Source organism: Pan troglodytes, chromosome 19, assembly GCF_028858775.2.
Source record: "Pan troglodytes isolate AG18354 chromosome 19, NHGRI_mPanTro3-v2.0_pri, whole genome shotgun sequence".
Classification (NCBI taxonomy): Eukaryota; Metazoa; Chordata; class Mammalia; order Primates; family Hominidae; genus Pan; species Pan troglodytes.
Window position 1 is genome coordinate 73,499,843 of NC_072417.2, and position 23,314 is coordinate 73,523,156.

Genomic DNA, 23,314 nt, shown 5'->3' on the forward strand with positions numbered 1-23,314 from the left:
TGAGAAAGCACTGGCAGATGGGGCTAACAAGAGGTTAACCAAAAAACATGAAAGGAAAACCTGGAAAACAGCAAGCCCACAAGGGCTTTGAAAGGCTCTGACATATTCCTGGAAATCCAAAAGGCCACCTGCATATGGAGAGCTGTGCATGTGCCCCAAAATTCCCATATCTCTCACTTTGGCTGACCTTAAACCTCCACACAAGCAGGAAGTGAAGGCTAAAGCAGAGTTGCAAACTGACTGTACAACATTTGAACACACACCCGAGTAGTATAGAACCCCTCCGCCAAGGCTGAACTTATAGGTTCAAGGCATTTTTAAAAGTCTCTGTCCAATCTTAGCTGACCACTAAGCTAAATAAGCACACACAAAAAAGAATACACACTTTATAAAATCAGACCAAGAAAGTCACTAAGCAAATAAATAATAGCAGGAACAACAAGAAATAGCAGTAACAAACCTTAAGGTAGGGAATCCAATTTCCAGAGCTGCCACACTACAGTACTTAAAATGTCTCATTTTCAACAAAAAATTGCAAAGCATTTAAGTAAGAAAATGAAGCCCATACACAGGAAAAAGGGCATTAAATAGAAACTGTCTGTAGGCAAGTCCAGACATTTGATTTACTAGGTAAACACTTTAATGAACTATTTATAAACAAGTTCAAAGAAGAAAAAAAAAACATGCCTAATGACTTCAAGTATGAGAACACTGTCTCACCAAATGGAGAATATCAATAGTGAGATGAGATGGATATTATAAAAGGAAACCAATTAGCAATTCTGGAGTTGAGAAGTATGAGGTTGCAGTGAACTATGATTGCATCACGGCACTCCAGCCGGGACAACAGAGTAAGACCTTATCTCAAAAAAACAAAACAATTGCAAAATTCGAAGATAGTCAATTTTGATTATCCAGTCTGAGGAACAGAAAGAACAACAAATGAAGAGGCCAGGCACTGGCTCACACCTCTAATCCCAGAACTCTGAGTGGTCCAGGTGGGAGGACAGCTTGAGACCAGGAGTTCAAGACCAGCCTGGGCAACAGAGGGAGACCCCATCTCTACAAAAAATAAATAATAATTAGGCAGGCATGGTGATACACGCCTATGGTTCCAGCTACACGGGAAGCCAAGGCAGGAGGACTGCTTGAGCCCAGGAGTTGGAGGCTGCAGTGAGCTATGATTGAACCCCTGCACTCCAGCCTGGGCAACAGAGCAAGACCCTGTCTCTTAAAAATAAAAATAAATATATATATGATATGTAGACCGAGCAAGCAACAGAGCAAGACCCTGTCTCTTAAAAAATAAAAATAAAAAAATATATATGTAGATATATCAGTACATTCATAGTCATACATCTCTTGCTGACAACTCCCAATTCCTTATACAAAAGGACAAAAATGTCCTAAGGGTACCTTTGTCTTTCCAAGTGATTAATAGTAGTTAATATCATTAAACATTCTCAGGCTGAAGCTGAATTAATCTCTGGAAAGGACTGGATGACTCAGCAGTGAAGAGTATTCATATTCTCAAGCATTGGCATTTAGATACTTTTTTTTTTTTGAGACGGAGTTTCACTCTTGTTGCCCAGGCTGGAGTGCAATGGCGCAATCTCAACTCACTGCAACTTCCACCTCCCAGGTTCAAGCAGTTCTCCTGCCTCAGCATCCCAAGTAACTGGGATTACAGGCATGTGCCACCACACCCAGCTAATTTTGTATTTTTAGTAGAGATGGGGTTTTTACCATGTTGGTCAGGCTGGTCTCGAACTCCTGACCTCAGGTGATCCACCAGCCTCCACCTCCTAAAGTGCTGAGATTACAGGTGTAAGCCACCACACCCAGCCCTAGATACATTTTTAAATGACTTTTTCCATTTAATTGTCTGCTTCATCTAGCATTCCCATAGTATTGTTTCTACTACTTTTTTATTGCAAATATAGAGTATTTCAGCTATACTATGACTTAATTTTCTGTAAGCCACCACCCTATGAACCTAATCATCACTTATAACATTGTTTCTACGGAAAAATAAGTTTTAAATTCCAGATGAACTTTTGAACACAATCCAGGCTGGGCACGGTACCTCACACCTGTAATCCCAGCACTTTGGGAGGCTGAGGCAGGTGGATCACTTGAGGTCAGGAGTTCGAGGCCAGCCTGGCCAACATGGTAAAACCCCATCTCTACCAAAAATACAAAAATTAGCCAGGTGTGGTGGCGGGTACCTGTAGTCCCAGCTACCTGCTAGGCTGAGGTGGGAGAATCATTGAACCCAGTAGGTAGAGGTTGCAGTGAGCCGAGATCATGCCACTGCACTACAGCCTGGGTAACAGAGGGAGACTCTGTCTCAAAAAAACATAATAAAAATAAAAATAAAGGTAATAGTCCTCTGTGCTTCAAGAATATAAAAGACCACTAGGAAAACAGAAGGCCAAGTAAGTTTTTAACATCTAAAAATGAGATTAAAAAATGAACATTATTCTTACAGAAGGAGTTTATCATAGATCTAATTTTGAGAAACTAGATGAGACCAGGATATTGAGGATGACGGTGCTTCGCAAGGTTTTGATATTACATGATGGGGCACCACTGACAACTAAGAAAATATAGCTTAGTCTATGATTACAGGGCCAACAGGGATGTCACTTGCCAAGATTAAGAATCTCTGGCTTAGGCCAAAAAGACTTAAAATGTTATAACACACAATAAATTGATAAAAATTTAAAATGCAAACCTTAGAACCAGAAGGTAGAGACACACGAGAGGTTCCAGCTGCTGCAAACTACTTCTCATTCCCTAACCACATTATGTTCACTGCTACTGTCCTTGCAGTGTCCTCTGCCTATGAGCTCCAATCATACTCTGAACAATCCAACATCCTTCAAGGCTTGGCTTAATGTCCCTCCTTTATTTTTTGGAAGCCTATTCTAATTGCTTCCATGCCCCACCACCTAAAAAGTTAGGTGTCCCTCCTACAAAATAACTTTCCTTATAATCACTTATTCAATATCAAATTCTCAATGCTTTAACTTTAAAATAACACAGCTTATATGGTATTTGTTTATTGAATTGTATATCTCCCCTCTGCTCTTTAAGAACAAAGAAACTGCCTTATTTATATGTATCCCCAACACCCAGCAAAGAACCTTAAATATTATTGATATTTTTGGATAAAGACAGAATTTTTTAAATGATCAAATAAATGTGCTATCTATTCTCTTGTCCAAGGCCTTATGCTTATTACTAAACCTCAGCATCTAGAACAACTTCTGACACACAGTAAGAACTCAGAAAAAATGTTTTTTCAAGCAGGACACAGTGGCTCAAACCTGTAATTCCAGAACTTTGGGAGGCTGAGATGAGAGGATCACTTGAGCCCAGGAGTTTGAGACCAGCTTGAGCCACACAGGGAGACCCTGTCTCTACAAAAAACAAAAATATTAGCATGGTGGTGTGCACCTGTACCAGCTACTCAGGAGCTGGGAGCTACTCAGGTGGGAGGATCACTTAAGCCCAGGATTGGAGACTGCAGTGACCTATGATTGAACCACTATACTCCAGCATTCCATAAAGAATGAGACCTTGTCTCTGAAAATAATAGATAAATAAAGAGTTCATAGAAACATGACAATGTTTGTAAGACAAAGATTTTTTTTTTTTTTTTTTTTTTTTGAGATGGAGTCTTGCTTTGTTGCCCAGGCTGGAGTACAGTGGCGCAATCTCGGCTCACAGCAAGCTCCACCTCCCAGGTTCACACCATTCTCCTGCCTCAGCCCCCCGAGTAGCTGGGACTACAGGCGCCCACCACCACACCTGGCTAACTTTTTTGTATTTTAGTAGAAACGGGGTTTCACCATGTTAGCCAGGATGGTCTTGACCTCCTGACCTCGTGATCCACCTGCCTCAGCCTCCTAAAGTGCTGGGATTACAAGCGTGAGCCACCGCGCCCGGCCCTGTAAGACAAAGATTCTTAAAACTGGCCAGGCACAGTGGCTCACACCTGTAATCCCAGCACTTTGGGAAGCGAGGTGGCCTCCTGACTTGAGGTCAGGAGTTTGACACCAGCCTGGCCAACATGGCAAAACCCCGTCTCTACTAAAAATACAAAAATTATTTTTTGTATTTGTATTTTGTATTACAGGCGCAGTGGCTCATGCCTGTAATCCCAGCACTTTGGGAGGCCAAGGTGGGTGGATCACCTGAGGTCAGGAGTTCGAGACCAGCCTGGCAAACATGGAGAAACCCCGTATCTACTAAAAATACAAAAGTTAGCCAGGCGTGGTGGCACATGCCTGTAGTCCCAGTTACTTGGGAGGCTGAGGCAGGAGAATCGCTTGAGCCTGGAGGTGGAGGTTGCAGGGAGGCAGAGGTTGCAGTGAGCTGAGATTGCACCACTGCACTCCAGCCTGGGCAACAGAGTAAGACTCCATCGCAAAAAAACAAACAAACAAAAACTAAAACTATACAAAATACATACAGAAGTAGATGATAATGTGAAAAAAATGTGGTTGTTGTGCTGGGATTAATTTTTTAAATTAGTTTTTCATTACACAAGCAGTAAGTGAATGCATTCTTCTTCTAAATTCAAACAGTATACATAAAGTAGGCCGGGCGCGGTGGCTCACACCTATAATCCCAGCACTTTGGGAGGCCAAGGCAGGCAGATCGCTTGAAGTCAGGAGTTCGAGACCAGCCTGGCCAACATGGCGAAACCCCATCTCTACTAAAAATACAAAAATTAGCCAGGTGTGGTGGCACATGCCTGTAATTCCAGCTACAGGGGAGACTGAGGCAGGAAAATTGCTTGAACCTGAGAGGCGGAGATTGAAGTGAGCTGAGAACATGCCACTGCACTCCAGCCTGGGCAACAGAGCAACACTCTGCCTCAGAACAAACAAACAACAACAACAAAAACCCGGTATATATAAAGCTAAACATACCACTACCATAAAATCCTACTTACTTCCTCCCCTCAGTCCTAATCCCTCCCGTGCCCATTCAGTCTTCCCCAAGAGATAATCAGTTTGGTTTGTCTCCTTTCAGATCTTTTTCCATGCTTTTATAAGATGTACCCCCCACAGAAACTTACAGCGGTTAGCATATAATACATATTATAATGCAACTTACTACATATAGATTTAGTTCATTCCTTATGTGCTGTATAGTTTTTCATTATATAACATTAGTAATATACAGGTATTCACTTACTGTTCATATTTAGGCTGTTACCCATCATGAAAAATCATATACATGCCTCCTTAGATACATACAGAGAGTGCTTCTCCAGTAAGCACTAGGGTCATTCCCAGTTTTTTGGTTTAATACATATTGCCAGACTTCCTTCCAAGTGGCTCTACCAATTTACATTCCCACAATTGTGCTTTTCCTAGCCTCTTGTTCACTATTGCTTAGATAGTTTCTACAATTCAACTTTTTAAAAATTATAGAAGAACCTATCCTGTATAGGCTATCTAAGGGTAGCTGTTTAAATAATGAAGAAAAATCAATATCCACTTATCCTGTCATTCAGAAGGTATAAATCTGGCACCCTGCTATTATGTCCTCATTTCTATTCCCAAGCAGACCATCTGTAATTCAAAGTAGAAAACAGTGTGGAGAGAGAAAGATATATATATATATATATATATATATGCCATTTGGCCTCAATGCTCAATGTTAACACAAAGATATAGTGTTAACAGTATTACTATATGTGGGTATGTGCCTGGAAACTAAAAGTGGATCCACTCTTCCCTTCTACTATGTCCATACAAAGTTGTTCTTGGCTTTACCACAATACACATGGTTAGTACAGACTGTAGAATGGATGGTGGCTCCATATCTTTACTTCACAGACTGCCAGTGTCTGTAATCAAAATGAACCACCCCATCTTTGCAAAGCATCAGGTTGCCCCATCTGCCACTACTTCTGTTCCCCCAGCATCCCTGAGCTTGAATACATCACATTAAAAAAAATCGTAGTCTGAGAAAATTCTGCTCTTTTCTATCAGAAAGTTCGTATTAACAAGCATAAAAATGTGAAGAAAAATATAGAATGAAATCTGTATGTTGTACAACAAAGCTCTTTGTCCATGAATCAACCAGTAACAATTTATAAACTTTAGAGGACAAATGGAGAAATACGCAAGTTGGATGGGTTTTCCTCTACTAAGAATGAATGCTCCCATTCTGAAACATGTAAAATATGCCACTATAAAATTAACAATTTAAATTAATTTCTGAGGAGGAATGTGTCTTTGAAAACTGCCCACAAGAACAGAACATAAATTTAGAAAGATATCACTTAGTTTATTGTCACAGGAAATCTGTTGTATACTTAAACGCTGCAGGAGAGTCTTAAACATATCATGGAGAGAATGTCCTTAAGTATTCATTAGTTTTTTTCGTTTCCATAATATAACAAAATGACTATTTAACATATGTTGATGACAAATGTTCTAGTTTATTCATTTGCTTCCAGCAGTTTCTCGAATCAAATACACAATTTATCATTCTCCTGGTTCACAAACTTCTGAAGCTATCAAAAATGTGGTACTCATTAGTTCAACTATATTAAAAAATGTTTCCAAGTATCCTTCTTTCCCTCAGGAGAGGAAAACAAAAAACACCTTAGTCAAAAGACAGCTAATAGTCCAATTTCCTTTACAAATCTAACCAAATTGTAATAACTGATTGTCTTTAACTCATTAAACAAAATAAGATTAATAATAAATGTTGCATCTAATCCAGCATTTTACTCTTTAAAAAGAATTTTTGGCCAGGCACAGTGGCTCAGGTCTATAATCCTAGCATTTGGGAGACCAAGGAGGGAAGATCACATGAGACCAAGAGTTCAAGATCAGCCTGGGCAACACAGTGAGACCCCATCTCTATTTTTTAAAAAATATTAAATTTTTTAAATTAAAAAAGAAAATTTTTTGAGGCCAGGCGCGGTGGCTCACACCTGTAATCCCAGCACTTTGGGAGGCTGAGGCGGGCAGATTGCCTGAGCTCAGGAGTTCGCAACCAGCCTAGGCAACACGATGAAACCCCGTCTCTACTAAAATACAAAAAATTAGCTGGGCGTAGCGGCGTGCACCTGTAGTCCCAACTACTCAGGAGGCTGAGGCAGGAGAATTGCTTGAACCCGGGAGGCGGAGGTTGCAGTGAACCAAGATCGCGCCACTGCACTTCGGCCTGGGTGACAGAGCGAGACTCCGTCTCAAAAAAAAAAAAAAAAAAGCACCACTGCACTCCAGCCTGGGTGACAGAGCGAGACTCTGTCTCAAAAAAAAAAAAAAAAAATTGAGACAGGGTCTCACTCTGTCGCCAAGGCTGGAGTATAGTAGTGCACTGTAGGCTTGACTTCCCACTCTCACCCTCCTTAGTAGCTGGGACCATAGGTCCATGCCACCATGCCCAGCTAATTTTTTGCTTTTTTCAGGGTTTTTTGGTGGAGATGGAGTCTCCCTACGTTGCCCAGGCTAGCCTCAAACACCTGGGCTCAAGCAATCCTCCCACCTCAGCCTCCCAAAATGCTGAGATTATACACGTGAGCCACTGTGCCTGAATAGGTATAATTTCATAAAATTCTTGTAATTTCTCAACTCTGTGTTGGTTCTTTTGTTTTTGGGAGAAGGAAGGAGGAAGGGAGGGAGAAAGAAGGAAGTGGTGGGGGGGCACCTTACAGACAAGGTTACAAGTTTTCAGGTTCCCTAAAGTAATCAGTGATGATTCTCGTGCACTATTATTCCCCCAAAACATGCTTAATCTGTTCAGGCTGCTATAACAAAATATCTCAGATTAGATAATTTATAAACCAGGGAAATTTACTGCTCACAGCTCTGGAAGCTGAGAAGTCCAAGATCAAAGTACCAGCAGATTCAGTGTCTGGTGAGAGCCTTTTCCTCATAAATGGTACCTTCTGTGTCCTGACATGGTGGGACAAAGCAAGTTCTCTCAGGCCTTCTTTAGAAGGGCACTAATCCCATTCATGAGGGCAGAGCCCTCATGAAGTAATCATTCCTGAAGGCCCCACTTCTTCATACAATCACATTGGGAATTAGGTTTCAACATATGAATTTGGTGGTATAAGGGAACAAACACTCAGATCACAGCACCTGCTAAGCCAATCATATTTATTTGGTTTTTGAGGGGTTGTCTGTTTGTTTCAGACAGAAGCTCACTCCATCACCCAGGCTAGAGTGCGGTGGTGTGAGGTCCACTCACCGCAACCTTTGCCTCCCAAGTTCAAGTGACTTTCGTGCCTCAGCCTCCCAAGTAGCTCGGATAGGTGCGCGCCACCATGCCTGGCTAATTTTTCTATTTTTAGTAGAGACAGGGTTTCACCATGTTGGCCAGACTGGTCTCAAACTCCTGGCCTCGAGTGATCTGCCTGCCTTGCCTCCCAAAGTGCCGGGATTATGGGCGAGAGCCACCACACTCAGCAGCCCAAGCCAATCATATTTAACATTCATGAATTTACAATCATTTACTATGTCCATTCTATTTCACTTTTATTAGCAGTCTTTTACAACATAATAAAGGCCAACATAATTTATCCATAAATTTATCCATAATTTATCCATAAATTCCATTGTTCACTAATGTTTGTGAAGAAACAAAAACCTAATCCTCTAATGAGATTCATCTTCTATATACAAGTCAAACCTTATATTTTAGACCCAAATTTTATATTTGTAAAGAAAGCCACAAATAACAACATGGATTTACATCTTCATCAAATGATTACAAAAAGGTCAGATGTTATACATTACTACTAGTACTATCTAAACCCATAATATTCAAGTTGAAAGTTAATTCCTTATGCCTTTTAGTTAAGAAATCATGTTATTTCAAAAAGGGAAAGTTTTGTTTAAATGAAGAAAATGTTCATTGTTTTCCAGTCTTCATTATCAACTAAGCTCTATTCAGTTAATCTAATTTCATAAATAAGCTTATTTCTTTAAAAATGACCATGTTTTAGCCGGGCGTGGTGGCTCATACCTGTAATCCCAGTACTTTGGGAGGCCGAGGCGGGTGGATCATGAGGTTAGGAGTTCGAGACCAGCCTGGCCAACGTGGTGAAACCTTGTCTCTAATGAAAAAATATAAAAATTAGCCAGGCGTGGTGGCACGTGCCTGTAATCCCAGCTACTCAGGAGGCTGAGGTAGGATAATCGCTTGAACACAGAAGGTGAAGGTTGCAGTGAGCCGAGATCAGGCCACTTGCAATCCAGCCTGGGTGACACAGCCAGACTCCATCTCAAAAAATAAATAAATAAATAAATAAAATATAAATGACCATGTTTTAAAGTTGAATTTAACTTTCAAGGAATTAATCTGTAACTAAAGAATTATCTTCCCTGTAAGCATTCACTCAATATTTCCCCAAGGAACTCTTGTCCTCCTTAAGTACAAAACTTTTATTACTTTTTTCATTAGTCTATATTGTGACTTTATGGTAATAGTTACGAAGTTGTCAGAAACAAAGTAATTATTAAAACAATGCATTAAGATAAACCATTTTTATAAATAAAATTTTGTATGTAATTTTATTAAAATACCAAAAATAATGCCCAGAACAAATATATAAGAGAAAAACCAGAATAAATCTACCAAAGAGTTTGGCCTTGAATACAAACTTCTGCAAAGTGTCAACTCCAAACTGACGTGAGAAATTAATCCATTTGGAGGGCTATGTGGGGTTTTTCGGTTCATTTTTGATTTAGAGAGAGGGTCTCGCTCCCTTTTTCTTGTTGTTGTTGTTTTTTGAGACAGAGTTTCGCTCTTGTTGCCCAGGCTGGAGTGCAATGGCGCGATCTCGGCTCACCGCAACCTCTGCCTCCCAGGTTCAAGAGATTCACCTGACTCAGCCTCTCCAGTAGCTGGGATTACAGGCATGTGACACCACGCCGGGCTAAGTTTTTTTTCTTTTTTCTTTTTTCTGAGACGGAGTCTTGCTCTGTCGCCTAGGCTGGAGTGCAGAGGCGCGATCTCGGCTCACTGAAACCTCTGCCTCAGGAGTTCAAGCGATTCTCCTGCCTCAGCCTCCCAAGTAGCTGGGATTACAGACACATGCCACCAGGCCCAGCTAATTTTTGTATTTTTAGTAGAGACGGGGTTTCACTATGTTGGCCAGGCTGGTCTTGAACTCCTGACCTCGTGATCTACCTGCCTCGGCCTCCCAAAGTGCTGGGATTACAGGCATGAGCCACAGTAGAGACGGGGTTTCTCCATGTTGGTCAGGCTGGTCTCGAACTTCCAACCTCAGGTGATCCACCCACCTCAGCCTCCCAAAGTGCTAGGGTTACAGGTGTGAGCCACTGCGCCCAGCCCGCCATTTTTTAATGGTAATAGTTCTTGGACTATGACATTTAGAACTAAAATAAGCCAGGTGCTGTGGCCCAGACCTGTAATCCTAGATAGTCAGGAGGCTGAGGCAGGAGGATCACTTGAGCCCAAGAGCTTGAGACCATCCTGGGAAACACAGCAAGACATCGTCTCAAAAAAAAGTTGGGTTTTTTTTTTTTTCATGCTGCTTTTCTTGAAGAAACAGAGACACGCTATTACTAAAGTATATAAAGATTTTAAGCCCACTCTTTTTTTTCTTTTGAGAGGGAGTCTTGCTCTGTCACCCAGGCTGGAGTGCCAGGGTGAGATCTCGGCTCACTGCAAGCTCCGCCTCCCAGGTTCACGCCATTCTCCTCGTCTAAGCCTCCCGAGTAGCTGGGACTACAGGCGCCCGCCACCACACCCGGCTAATTTTGTTTTTATAGTTTTAGTAGAGACGGGGTTTCACCGTGTTAGCCAGGATGGTCTCAATCTCCTGACCTTGTGATCCGCCCCCCTCGGCCTCCCAAAGTGCTGGGATTACAGGCGTGAGCCACCGCGCCTAGCCTAAGCCCACTTTTGAAAAGAATCTCACCTACAGTTGCTCCTTCATATCCATGGGTTCCATACCCAGAGATTCAACCAACCGAGGATACAAAATATTCAGAGGTCGGGAGTGGTTGCTCAAGCTGGTAACCCTACGACTTTGGGAGGCCAAGGCAGGAGGGTTGCTTGAACTCAGGAGTTCAAGACCAGCTTAGGCAATATAATGAGACCTTGTCTCTACTAAAATTCAAAAACAATTGGCAGGGCGTGATGGCTCATGCTTGTAGTCCCAGCTACCGGAGGGCTGAGGTGGGAGGATCACTTGAGCCCAGGAGGCTGAGGCTGCAGTGAGTCCGAATCATGCCACTGCACTCTAGCTGGGCAACAGAACGTGTCTCACAAAACAGAAAGAAAGAAAATATTCAGGCTGGGCATGGAGGCTCAAACCTGTAATCCCAGCACTTTGGCAGGCTGAGGTGGGTGGATCACTTGATGTCAGTTCAAGACCAGCTTGGCCACCATGGCAAAACCCCATCTCTACCAAAAATACAAAAATGAGCCAGGTGTGGTGGCACATGCCTATACTTATAGCTACTTGGGAGGTTGGGGCATGAGAATCACTTGAACCTGGGAGGCAGAGGTTGCAGTGAACTGACATGGCCCCACTGTACTCCAGCCTGGGTGACAGAGTGAGACCCTGTCTAAAACAAAACAAAACCAAATATGCAGAAAAAATAATGGATGGCTACCTCTGTACCAAACATGTACAGGCTTTTTTTTTTCTTTTTTTGTCATCATTCCCTAAACAATACAGTGTAACAGCCATTTACACGGCACTTACACTGTATTAGGAATTATAAGTAATCTAGAGATAACAGGAGGCTCTGCTTAGGTTACATGCAAATACTACACCATTTTATATAAGAAACATGAGCATCCTTGGATTTCAGTATCTGCAGGGGGCCCTAGAACCAATTCCCCACAGACACCAAGGGACTCTTGTCCTTCAAAGAGCCATATAAGCTAACTAGCAACAACAACAAAACAAAATTCCACCTAATCAACTTCACCCTGTTTCATACAATTCCAACCTTCCCGCAGAAAGAGAAATACAGTATTTAGAGATACTGAAGCATTTCACAGTGTACAACAGCACTGGATAGTATAATGCTTCCTGTTTATTTTAATGTAATTTTTTAACGCAATAGAATGAAATACGCATTAGATTGCTTTTTATTTCACTATGTAGTAAATATTTTCACTTCACAGAAGTCAACAGGGAAAAGTGTTCTATTGTTATAGTTAGTAAGAAATCCCAATATAAACATTTAAAAGAGCTTCTCTACTAGAGGAAAATCTTTTCAACAAAAGACTCTGCTTCGAACAAAACAAGAGTACTAGTTACAGGGCCATTGCAGTTGAGGGGCGGGGGAAACGAGGGGAAAATATATTTAAACTGAGGTCCTAGTGAAAAACCAAGAATATTACCAAAAAAACCCCACATACACACAAAAACTATTAAAACTAAGAATTAAATCTACCCATCAAAAAATAGTAAACATAAAGTAAAGTCCAGGGGCTTATGTTTCTACTGCACATAGTAAGCACTTCACAGTTGTCAGCAATTTCCTAATAATCATACATGGTTCTATACACAACCTCGAAATGGCAACATTATTAAGTTTTAATACATATAAGCGAAAGTGTACAAACATTTCCCAAACAACCAAACCAAAACAAATAAAAGTCTGGACTTCATATGATGCAATCCAAGTTTCTCTGAGAAAATGAAAAAGTTTCTGATGCAAGACAACATGGAGAAAATTAAAACAAAACATATGAGGCAGAAAAGGAATTAGTACACATACACGAATTATTTTTTAAAAGATATTTTTTAAGCCAGGCCTGGTGACATCTGCCTGTAATCCCAGCTACTTGGGAGGCTGAGGTGGGAGGATCACTTGAACCCAGAAGTTCAAGACACCCTAAGCAACATAGCAAGACCCCTACCTAAAAAAAAAAAAAAAAAATCCTAACTTTTTACTACACTCCAAGATAAATTTTGGGTGAATTTTAAAAAGTTAAACACTAGAAATATGAAGTCATAAATTAGAATTGTTTTTCAGATATATGTAAGAGTAAAAATGTAAAACTTCAGAAGTGAAACAGAAACACAACAATTGGCAGATCTGACATATACAAAATTTTAACTCATACACATTAAAAGTAGCAATACAAAACAAATAGCAATGTTAAACTAACTGGAGAAAATACTTGCAGCAAATTAGTGAAATAGTTGATTGAATTCAAGGTACTTATTAAGTTCTACACAATGATTTTTTTTTAAGAGACAGGTTCTTGCTGTCACCCAGGCTGGAGTGCAGTAATCATAACTCACTGCAGACTTGAACTCCCTGGCTCAAGTGATTCTCCTGCCTCAGCCTCTCAAGCAGCTAGGACTATATGCACTTGCTACCATGCTCAGCTAATTAAAAAAAAGATTTTGTAGAGACAAGGTCTCACTATGTTGCCTAGGCTAGTCTCGAACTCCTGCCTCAAGTAATCCTCCCACCTTGGCCTCCCAAACTCCTGGGATTACAGGTGTAAGCCAGCGTGCACAGCCTACAAAATAATTTTTTTTTTTTTTGAGACACAGTTTCACTCTTGTTGCCCAGGCTGGATTGCAATGGCCCCATCTCAGCTCACTGCATCCTCCACCTCCTGGGTTCAAGCAATTCTCCTGTCTCAGCCTCTAGCCAGAAAAGTAAAAGAAAAAATTATAAAAATAAAAAGAATTTTTTAAAATGTTTAAACAAACACATCTTTAAGAACTAAAATGATGACAACAACAAAGGACAAAAAGACAATGAAAATAATGAAGAAATACAACTACCAAAAATGGGAAAGGTTCTACTTTGACACCAATCCAAAAAAAGCCAATTAAAACAAGCTACCATTTTAGATTACTCAATTAGCAAAGAATTTTTTGCAAATGATAATACCAAATGCTGAAAGGGTTTTAGTAAATTAACACTCAGATTCCACTTTCAAAAAATTATTTGAGGCTGGATGCAGTGGCTCACACCTGTAATCCCAACACTTTGGGAGGCCGAGGCGGGAGGATCACTTGAGGTCAGAAGTTCAAGACCAGCATGGGCAACATGGCAAAACCCTGCCTCTACAAAAAAAATACAAAAAAAATTAGCTCGGCATGGTGGTGCCCACCTGTAATCCCAACCACTCAGGAGGCTGAGGTAGAAGGATCCCTTAAGCCCGAGAGGTCGAGGCTGCAGTGAGTTGTGATCACACCACTATACTCCAGCCTGAGTGACAGAGTAAAATGCTACTGTCTCAAAAAAAAAAAAAAAAAAAGAAGAAGAAGAAAGGAGAAAAAAATACATTTTGAGCAGCAAGGTGTGGTGGCTCAATGCTTGTAATCCCAGCAACTGGGAGGCTGAGGCAAGTGTCTCTTGAGGCCAGGAGTTTGGGACCAGCCTGAACATAGCAAGATCCCATCTCTAAAAAAATTAAAAGTAGCAAGGCATGGTGGCTCATGCCTATAATCCCAGCACTTTGAGAGGCCAAGGCTGGAAGATTGCTTGAGATCAGGAGGTTGAGACTATCTTAGACAACACAGTGAGACCCCCCATCTCTACAATAAAAAAAAAATAATAAATTTATTAATTAAAAACAATTAGCTGGGTATGGTGGTGTGAGCTCATAGTCCCAGCTGTTCCAGAGGCAGAGGCAGGAGGATTGCTTGAGCCCAAGAGTTCCAAGGCTGCAGTGAGCACCACTGCACTTCAGCCTGAGCAACAGGGGAAGACTCTGTCTCTAAAAATTAAAATAAAAAATTTAAAAAAAAAATTAAATGGCCGGGCGCAGTGGCTCACACGTATAATCCCAGCACTTTGGGAGGCCAAGGCGGGTGGATCACCTGAGGTCAGGATTTCAAGACCAGCCTGGCCAATGTGGTGAAACCCCGTCTCTACTAAAAATACAAAAATCAGCCAGGTGCGGTGGCACACGCCTATATAATCCCAGCTACTCAGGAAGCTGAGGCAGGAGAATCGCTTGAACTTGGGAGGTGGAGGTTGCAATAAGCCAAGACTGCACTACTGCACTCCAGCCTGGGCAACAGAGCAAGATTCTGTCTCAAAAAAAAAAAAATCAAATGAAACACATGTATAAATGGCCAACATGCACATATAAATGGTGTTCAACATCACTTAGTCAAGGAAATGCAGATTAATCCACATTGAGATACTACTTTCCAACAATCAGGATGGCTAAACTGAAAGACTGACAATATGAAGCACCAGTCCTGCAAGCTCCTTTCATGTAAGTAAAAAGGCCACATGAGACATTAGAAGAATAAACTGCCAACAACTCATAGTCTTGAAAGGAGACTTAGGCAAGTGACAGTGTTCAGGGTTGAATTAGTGATAAATACTTAGAATACTAAGCAAACACAAATAAAATCAGTCATCAGCTCCAAGGAAAACAAACATTGTGCTAGAAAAGTAATCAAAACTTACTACCTAATTTCAGCTGTGAATCCTACGCATATGCTCATGATAAGGTAAACATTTAACAGTTATCTAAAATTACCATATAACTATTGCGGTAGGATTAAGTAACAGGGAGAGGGGAAGGGGAAGTGGCTAAGGTGGAAGGAAGGGAGAGACAACTAAATTCTCATGCTCAGAAGTGGGAAGTCAACAGATAATGCTGAAACTGAAAAATCAATACCAAATACCAAAGATCAACTAAAAGAATACAAAGTGGTCTCCTCTAAGAGAAGGAAAATGCCAAGGAAAATTAAGGAGCTGGTTGTCACTTAACAAATCCTGGTCAAGCTATTAACACTTTAAACTACAGTTATGCATCACAAATGACAGGAATGCATCGTTAGGTGATTTCATCATTGTGCAGACATCAGCGTGCTTACACAAACTTAGATGGTATAGACTACTACACACCTAGGCTATATGGGATGGCCTATTACTCCTAGGCTACAAACCTACACAGCATATTACTGTACTGAATATTGGAGGCAACTGTAACACAGTATTTGTGTATCTAAACATATCTAAACATAGAAAAGGTATAGTAAAAATATAGCCTTAAAGATAAAAAAAAAGTCCAGGCATGGTGGCTCACTCCTGTAATCCCAGCACTTTGGAAGACTGAGGTGGGAGAATCACTTGAGGCCAGGGGTTTGAGACCAGTCTGGGTAACACAGTAAGACCCCATTCTCTACATTAAAAAAAAAAAATTTCCCAGGCTTGGTGGCATGTGCCTCCAAGCTACTGAAGACATTGAGGCAGGAGGATAACTTGAGCCCTTGAGCCCAAGAGGTCCAGGGTGCAGTGAGCTATGATCATGCCACTCCAGCCTGGGTGACAGAGTGAGACCCTGTCTAAAAAAAAAAAAAAAAAAAAAAAAAGACAAAAAAATGGTTCACCTAGGCTGGGCTTGGTGACTCACATCTGTAATCTCAGAGCTCTGGGAGGCCAAGGCAGGAGACTTGAGCCCAGGAGTTCAAGAATAGCCTGGCTAACATAGCGAGGTTTCTACAAAACATAAAAAACAAAAAATCAGCCAGGTATGGTGGCATGCACCCATAGTCCCAGCTACTCTATAGGCTAAGGTGGGAGGATAGCTAGAGGCTAAAGTGGGAGACAATCTCTTGAGCCCAGGAGCTCGAGGCTACAGTAAGCCATGATCACGCCACTTCAATCTACCCTGGGTGACTGAACAAGACCCTGTCTCGAGACAAAACTAAAAACCTTTTTTTAAAAAAGGTACACCTATATAGGGCACTTACCATGAATAGAGCTTGCAGGATGAGAAGTTGCTCTGGGTGAGTCAGTGAGAGACTTAGGGGTGAGTCAATGTTTAAGTCCTAGCCCTAGGACATTACCATGAAGTACTGCAGTAGATTTTATAAACACTGTGCAATTCGGTTACACCAAATTTACTAATTTTTTCTTCAATAATAAATTAATTTTAGCTTACTGTAATTTTTTTTTTTTTTTGAGACCAAGTCTTGCTTTGACACCCAGGCTAGAGTGCAGTGGCACGATCTTGGCTCACTGCAACCTGCACCTCCTGGGTTCAAGCAATTCTCGTGCCTCAGCCTCAGCCTCCTGAGTAGCTAGGATTACAGGCGTGCACCACCACAACCAGCTAATTTTTGTATATTTTAGGAGAGACAGGGTTTCGCCATGTTAGCCAGGCTGGTCTCAAACTCCTGGCCTCAAATGATCCACCCGCCTCGTCCTCCCACAGTGTTGGGTTACAAGCGTGAGCCACCATGCCCAGCCAGCTTACTGTAACTTTTTTACTTCATAAACTTATAAATTTAACTTGTTGGCTCTTATAATAACCCTTACCTTAAAACACATTGTACAGTGTCCAAAAATATTTTTTCTTTATATCTTTATTTAAAAAGTTTTTCCTATTCATGTTTTATTTTCCTTTTTAAGCTTTCTTGCTAAAAATGAAGACATACACTTTGGGAGGCCGAGGTGGGCGTATCACCTGAGGTCAGGAGTTCAAGACCAGCCTGGCCAACATGGCAAAACCCCATCTCTACTAAAAATACAAAAATTAGCTGGGTGTGGTGGCATGCACCTGTAATCCCAGCTATTTGGGAGGCTGAGGCAGGAGAATCGCTTGAACCAGGGAGGTGGAGGTTGCAGTGTGCAGAGATCACGCCACTGCACTCTAGCCTCAGGGACAGAGTGAGACTCTGTCTCCAAAAAAAAAAAAAAAAGACATAAACACACACCTTAGCCTAGGCCTACACAGCATCAAGATCATCAATATCACTGTCTTCCACCTTCACGTATTGTCCCACTGGAAAGTCTTCAGGGCAATAACACACATGGAGCTGTCATCTTCTATGACAATAATGCCTTCTTCTGAAATACCTCCTGAAGGACTTGCCTAAGGCTGTTACAGTTAAGTTTTTTTTTTTTTTTTTTTTGAGACAGAGTCTTACTCTGTCTCCCAGGCTGGAAGAGTGCACCGGCGTGATCAAGGCTCACCCCAGCCTGAACCTCCTAGGCTCAAGTGATCCTCCCACTTCAGCCTCCTGAGTAGCTAGGACCACAGCTGTGTGCCTAATTTTTGTATTTTTTGTAGAGACAGGTTTTCACCATGTTGCCCAGGCTGGTCTCAAACTCCTGGGCTCAAGCAACCCACCCAAAATGCTGGGATTACAGGTGGGAGCCACCACGTTCAGCCAACTTTTATTTAAATAAATAGAAGGAGTATACTCTAAAATAATGATTAAAGGTATAGTATAGTAAATGACTACATAAAAAAAGCAAAAAGCAAAAACAAGTAAATGGCTACAATATCACTAGGCAATAGGAATTTTTCAGCTCTACTATTATCTTATGGGATCACAGTTGTGTATGCAGTCCATCGTTAACCAAAACATCATCATGCAGCACATGACTGTATAGGTATGTATAACATGGACAGAAACAGACATCTCAGAAAAAGCAAGATACAAAATTTTATGTACATTATGATTAAAACAATACTAAACACTAATTTGAAAAAAGAGTAACAGCAAATAATTAGCTGTGTTTGGTGATGAGATCATTAGTGAAATTTTCTCCCTTTATCTTCCAATCTCTTAGTAATCTTGTATATTGCTTTTGTAATATTTAAATAAGTTTTACAAAAGTGCTGTTGGTGGCTGGTAGTTGATATTCCTGTTTGTCTTTGTTTATGAAGCTCCCTCCTTCTCTGTGGATACCATGCTTCTTCTTACCCTATATATCTATAACCAACTGTGACAGAGTTTTTAATGTTTTGACAAAAAATTTTAAAGGTCACACAGAACAATCATAATCTTTTCCACTGATTACTATGATCCCTTTGAATAGTCTCAGCTTGCATGGTCATTTTTACAGTCCCATACTACTATGCAAACTGAGAAATGACTACATATAATATAGATTTACTCTCTATCTTAGTAATTTTCATCTTTATCATTGAGTACTTAAAGGAACGTCTACAATGCACCATAAACCATACAGCAGAATGTTAGAATTTTCACTATAAAACCAAACACGTCATATATGCACACCCATGAAGTGTACAAACAATACATACTAAATTATCTCTTAACACTATTTTTCCTTTTTCTGGTGTTTTGTTGTTGTTTGTTTGTTTGTTTTTGAGATGGAGTCTCGCTCTGTCGCCCAGGCTGGAGTGCAGTGGCACGATCTTGGCTCACTGCAACCTCCGCCTCCTGGGTTCAAGTGATTCTCCTGCCTCAGTCTCCCCAAGTAGCTGGGACTACAGGTGCATGCCACCATGCCCAGCTAATTTTTATTGTATTTTTAGTAGAGACGAGGTTTCACCATGTTGGCCAGGGTGGTCTCAAACTCTTGACCTCAGGTGATCTGCCTGTCTCAGCCTCCCAAAGTGCTCGGATTACAGGGGTGAGCCACTATGCCCGGCCAAATCTTTAATTTCTAAACTAATTTGGAAAGACAGAAAAATTTGTATCTTCCTATGTATGTAATCAAAAAATAGTAGTCAAAATATTCATTGCATTTTCACTGTCACTCAATCTTTTGCCAATTATAATCTAATTTTTTTTAGTTTTTGTTTTTAGAGACGGGGTCTCACTCCTGTCGCCCAGGCTGGAATGCAGTGGCACAATCATGGCTCACTACAGCCTCAAATTTCTGGACTCAAGAAATCCTCCAGTCTAAGCTTCCCAAGGAGCTGAGATTACAAATGCGAGCCACTGAGCCCAACTATAATCCAATTTTTTATTTGTATATCTAATTATTAAATAATTTTATATATAATTGCACAATATATATTTTATGAAAAGTAACGGTTTCTAAGATGAAGAAAATCTAACCCCTTCCATGAGTTCCAGTATCTTATTATAACTACACTAAGCTACAATAATAGCTTAATATTAAACATTAATGTTTCTTCAACCTAAGGAAGCTGATTTTTAAAAATAATAAATATTAATTTTAAACACAGTATTAAAGTATTAATAATCAAACAAAGCCACGCAGTGAAATGACATTTGAATTTTGGGAAATTTTCTTTTTTTTTCATTTTCTTTTTTTTTTGAGACAGAGTCTCACTCTGTCGCTCAGGCTAGAGTGCAGTGAGGCAATCTTGGCTCATTGCAACCTCTGCCTCCCGGATTCAAGCAATTCTCCTGCCTTAGCCTCCCAAGTAGCTGGGATTACAGGTGCCTGCCATCACGCCCAGCTAATTTTTGTATTTTTAGTAGACAGGGTTTCACCATGTTGGCCAGGCTGGTCTCGAACTCCTGACTTCAAGTGATCTGCCCGACTCCACCTCCCAAAGTGCTGGGATTACAGGTTGAGCCACCACACCTGGTAAGAATGTTGGGAAAACTTTTTCATACTAACACATTGGCATATCAGTTATCAGTTGGATAAAAGTTTTCTTCTATATATGAAGTTATAAAATGCCACTGCCCAGAGACAAAAATCTTCTGAAGAGGTATTAGATGAATGGCTGACAACATCGAATAAAAACGCACAAAGAACATTGCCATAATAAACTTTTGATATCCAAAGGGCTACATTTGAGGGGTTATATACCTAAAAGAAACCTTTTTCGGCCAATATTTACATCCCCCTTAAACTCACCTACTACTCTCTCTATATATATGCCCATTAAGATAGGATATCTTCTGAGAACCTGCCTCCAGAAATAAAGTCTTTAAAAAGTTTGGGCCAGGCACGTGGTTCACGCCTGTAATCCCAGCACTTTGGGAGGCCAAGGCAGGAGGATCTCTTGAGGCCAAGAGTTTGAGACCAGCCTGGGCAACACAGCAAGAGCTCATCTCTGCAAAAAATAATAAAAATAATTTTTAAAAGTTTAAAAATATAGCATTTCATTTAAAAAAGTGCCTACAAAAGCAGAAGATTTTAAAACATATAAATGTCACTTGCATCACTAAATACCCACTTAACCTTCGAACAGTCTCTACTCCAATAACACACATAACAAATAAACCCTAGGCCCTTACAGCAATTGGGCTAAGAAAGGTTAAATTTCAGAATTCATAAAGATAGGAGGCATTTCTCATTCTTATGGTAGAGACTACCTGCTGTCGTCTGTGTACATGCTTACAATAATAAAGGCCAACCTTTTATTAATGTTTGCTAATAAATATCCTCCTGATTTTCCATTCCAGCTAAGATTTGATAATATAATTGACTCTTCTGTGTTTTCATCACAAGCAGCACTGTTACAGATATCATGTCCTCTTAATTTATCCACAGGCTGTGTGAATAATTTAGAAAATTATTTTCAAAGGACTCTATCTAGGGAAGTCTTTTGGGTTTTAGAGTAGGGTTCTTTCTATTCTGGTTTTCTGCAGCTGTGGGGTCACTCTATCAGAATTTCATGGTTATACCCTTTGCACAATCTGTAACATTGTTTAAGTTCAAAACTACATACATTATTTCATCAAAATTAAAAACTTTTGGGCATTAAAAGATCCTATCAAGACCATGAAAGACAATCCACAGATATTAATATATCTGTAACCCACAGAAATATTTGGGAGAAAATATTTGTAAATCATCTATCTGATGTGAGAATAATATCCAGAATGTATAAAGAACTACAGAACTACAACTCAACAACAAAAAAGCACACATCTCAATTCAAAAATGGGCAAAGGATTGAATAGACATGTCTCCAAAAAAGACATACAAATGACCAATAGCACATTAAAAAAATGCTCATTAGCACTAGCCATTAGGAAACTAAAAATCAAAATGACAATACTATGTCACACCCATTAGGATGGTTATTAATTGAAAGAAAACAGAAAATAACAAGTATTGGGTAGATATGGAGAAAATGGAAGGAGCACTTGTGCATTGCTGGTGGAAATATAAAACGGTACAGAAGCTGTGGAAACCAGTTTAGCTGTTCCTTAAAAGGTTAAATATAGAATTACCATATGACCCAGCAATTCCATTCCTAGGTTTATATCCAAAAGAAGTGAAAGCAGGACTCAGACAGATATTTGCACACCAATGTTCACAGCAACATTATTCACAATAGCCAAAAGGTGGAAACAACCCAAATATGTACAAACAAGATGTAGTATATACAAATTATTCAGTCAAAAAAAGAAATTAAATTCTGCTATGTACTACAACATGGATAAACCTTGAAAACATTATCCTAAGTGAAATAAGAAAGGTCAAATATTGTATGATTCTATTTACATGAAGTGTCTAGAATAGGCAAATTCATAAAAACAGAAAGTAGAATAGAGGTTACCAGGGGCTGGGGAAAAAAAGGGATAGAGAATTTCTGTTTGGGATGATGAACAAGTTCTGGAAATGGATAGTGGTGATGGTTATACAATATTGTGAATGTACTTCATGCCACTAATTGTACATTTTTTAAAATAGTTCAAATGGTAAATGGTATGTTCTATATATATATATATATATATATCCACAATAAAAATAAAATAAATTGGCAAAGCCAGGAGAAGGTGGGAGAGAGCTATGTACATACCTGAGTTTGTGAAGATCAGACAAAAATTCACATGAACTATTTTGAAAGTCTTTTACAATAATCCTAGTAAGACATAGTTGAAAATATAATACTGATCATGACTAAGCCATAATCCTATTACAGTCGAAATCATAATTTAGTACAATTTTTTGCTTTCTCAAAGATATGAGAAAAGCTGCATACATGTATTTATATACTAGAAAAACATACCTTTTAGTAAGGGTTTTACAGCAATGCAAATGTCAAAGTAGCACTGGCGTGAATTGAGGCAAATAGTTTTTTAACTAGTAGGAGATAACTGTGAAGGACTTAGTAAATGTGAAAACTTTGAAAAGCTGAAAAATCCACCTGTAGTATTTTGACTTCACTGACATAGGGAAATGCACAAACATCTACTACATTCCAGATTTAGGGACTCAGGATACTAAGATAAACAGAAAAAGTCTACCCTTTCAAAAGTTTAGCTTATCTCTGCCAGGATCACAAGAGGCACTAGTGAAGAACAGACATTTTGGGGGCATTTTCAAATTCTCAAACTGACACAAATACATGAGATGCACAAAAGTCTTCTAAATTACAGTGTAACCTACAATTGTCTATCTTCTAATAAATTCTTCTAACACATAGAGAACTTCTGTGTAGTGCAGTCCTCTGAGACCTGTAATTATAAACTTCAGTCACATTGCTATAAAATTCCAAATTGGGAGTTTGAAATATGAGCCACATGTTACTTAACGTTCAGAAGACGTATAAATGAGAGCAAAAGGTTATGGCTTAACAGAAAACTAAATAAGAAATAACTATTGATTTTTAAATAGCAACATATCACAATCATACAGACACACCAATGACTGTAATCATA

At 39.9% G+C, this 23,314-nt stretch overlaps 1 protein-coding gene across 18 annotated transcripts in view; it reads right to left on the reverse strand.

Annotated features, from left to right (window-relative positions):
• USP32 (ubiquitin specific peptidase 32) overlaps positions 1–23,314 on the reverse strand; it is a 214,314-nt gene that overhangs the window by 178,383 nt on the left and 12,617 nt on the right. For 3 of the 18 annotated variants that reach the window (XM_063799090.1, XM_063799088.1, XM_063799083.1), the window contains exon 1: positions 9,010–9,100. The exons of the other annotated variants lie outside the window; for them this stretch is intronic. The gene's annotated coding sequence lies outside the window, so the exon portion shown is untranslated. Of the gene's footprint in view, positions 1–9,009; positions 9,101–23,314 lie in introns of those variants that run through there. 18 annotated transcript variants of the gene reach the window in all.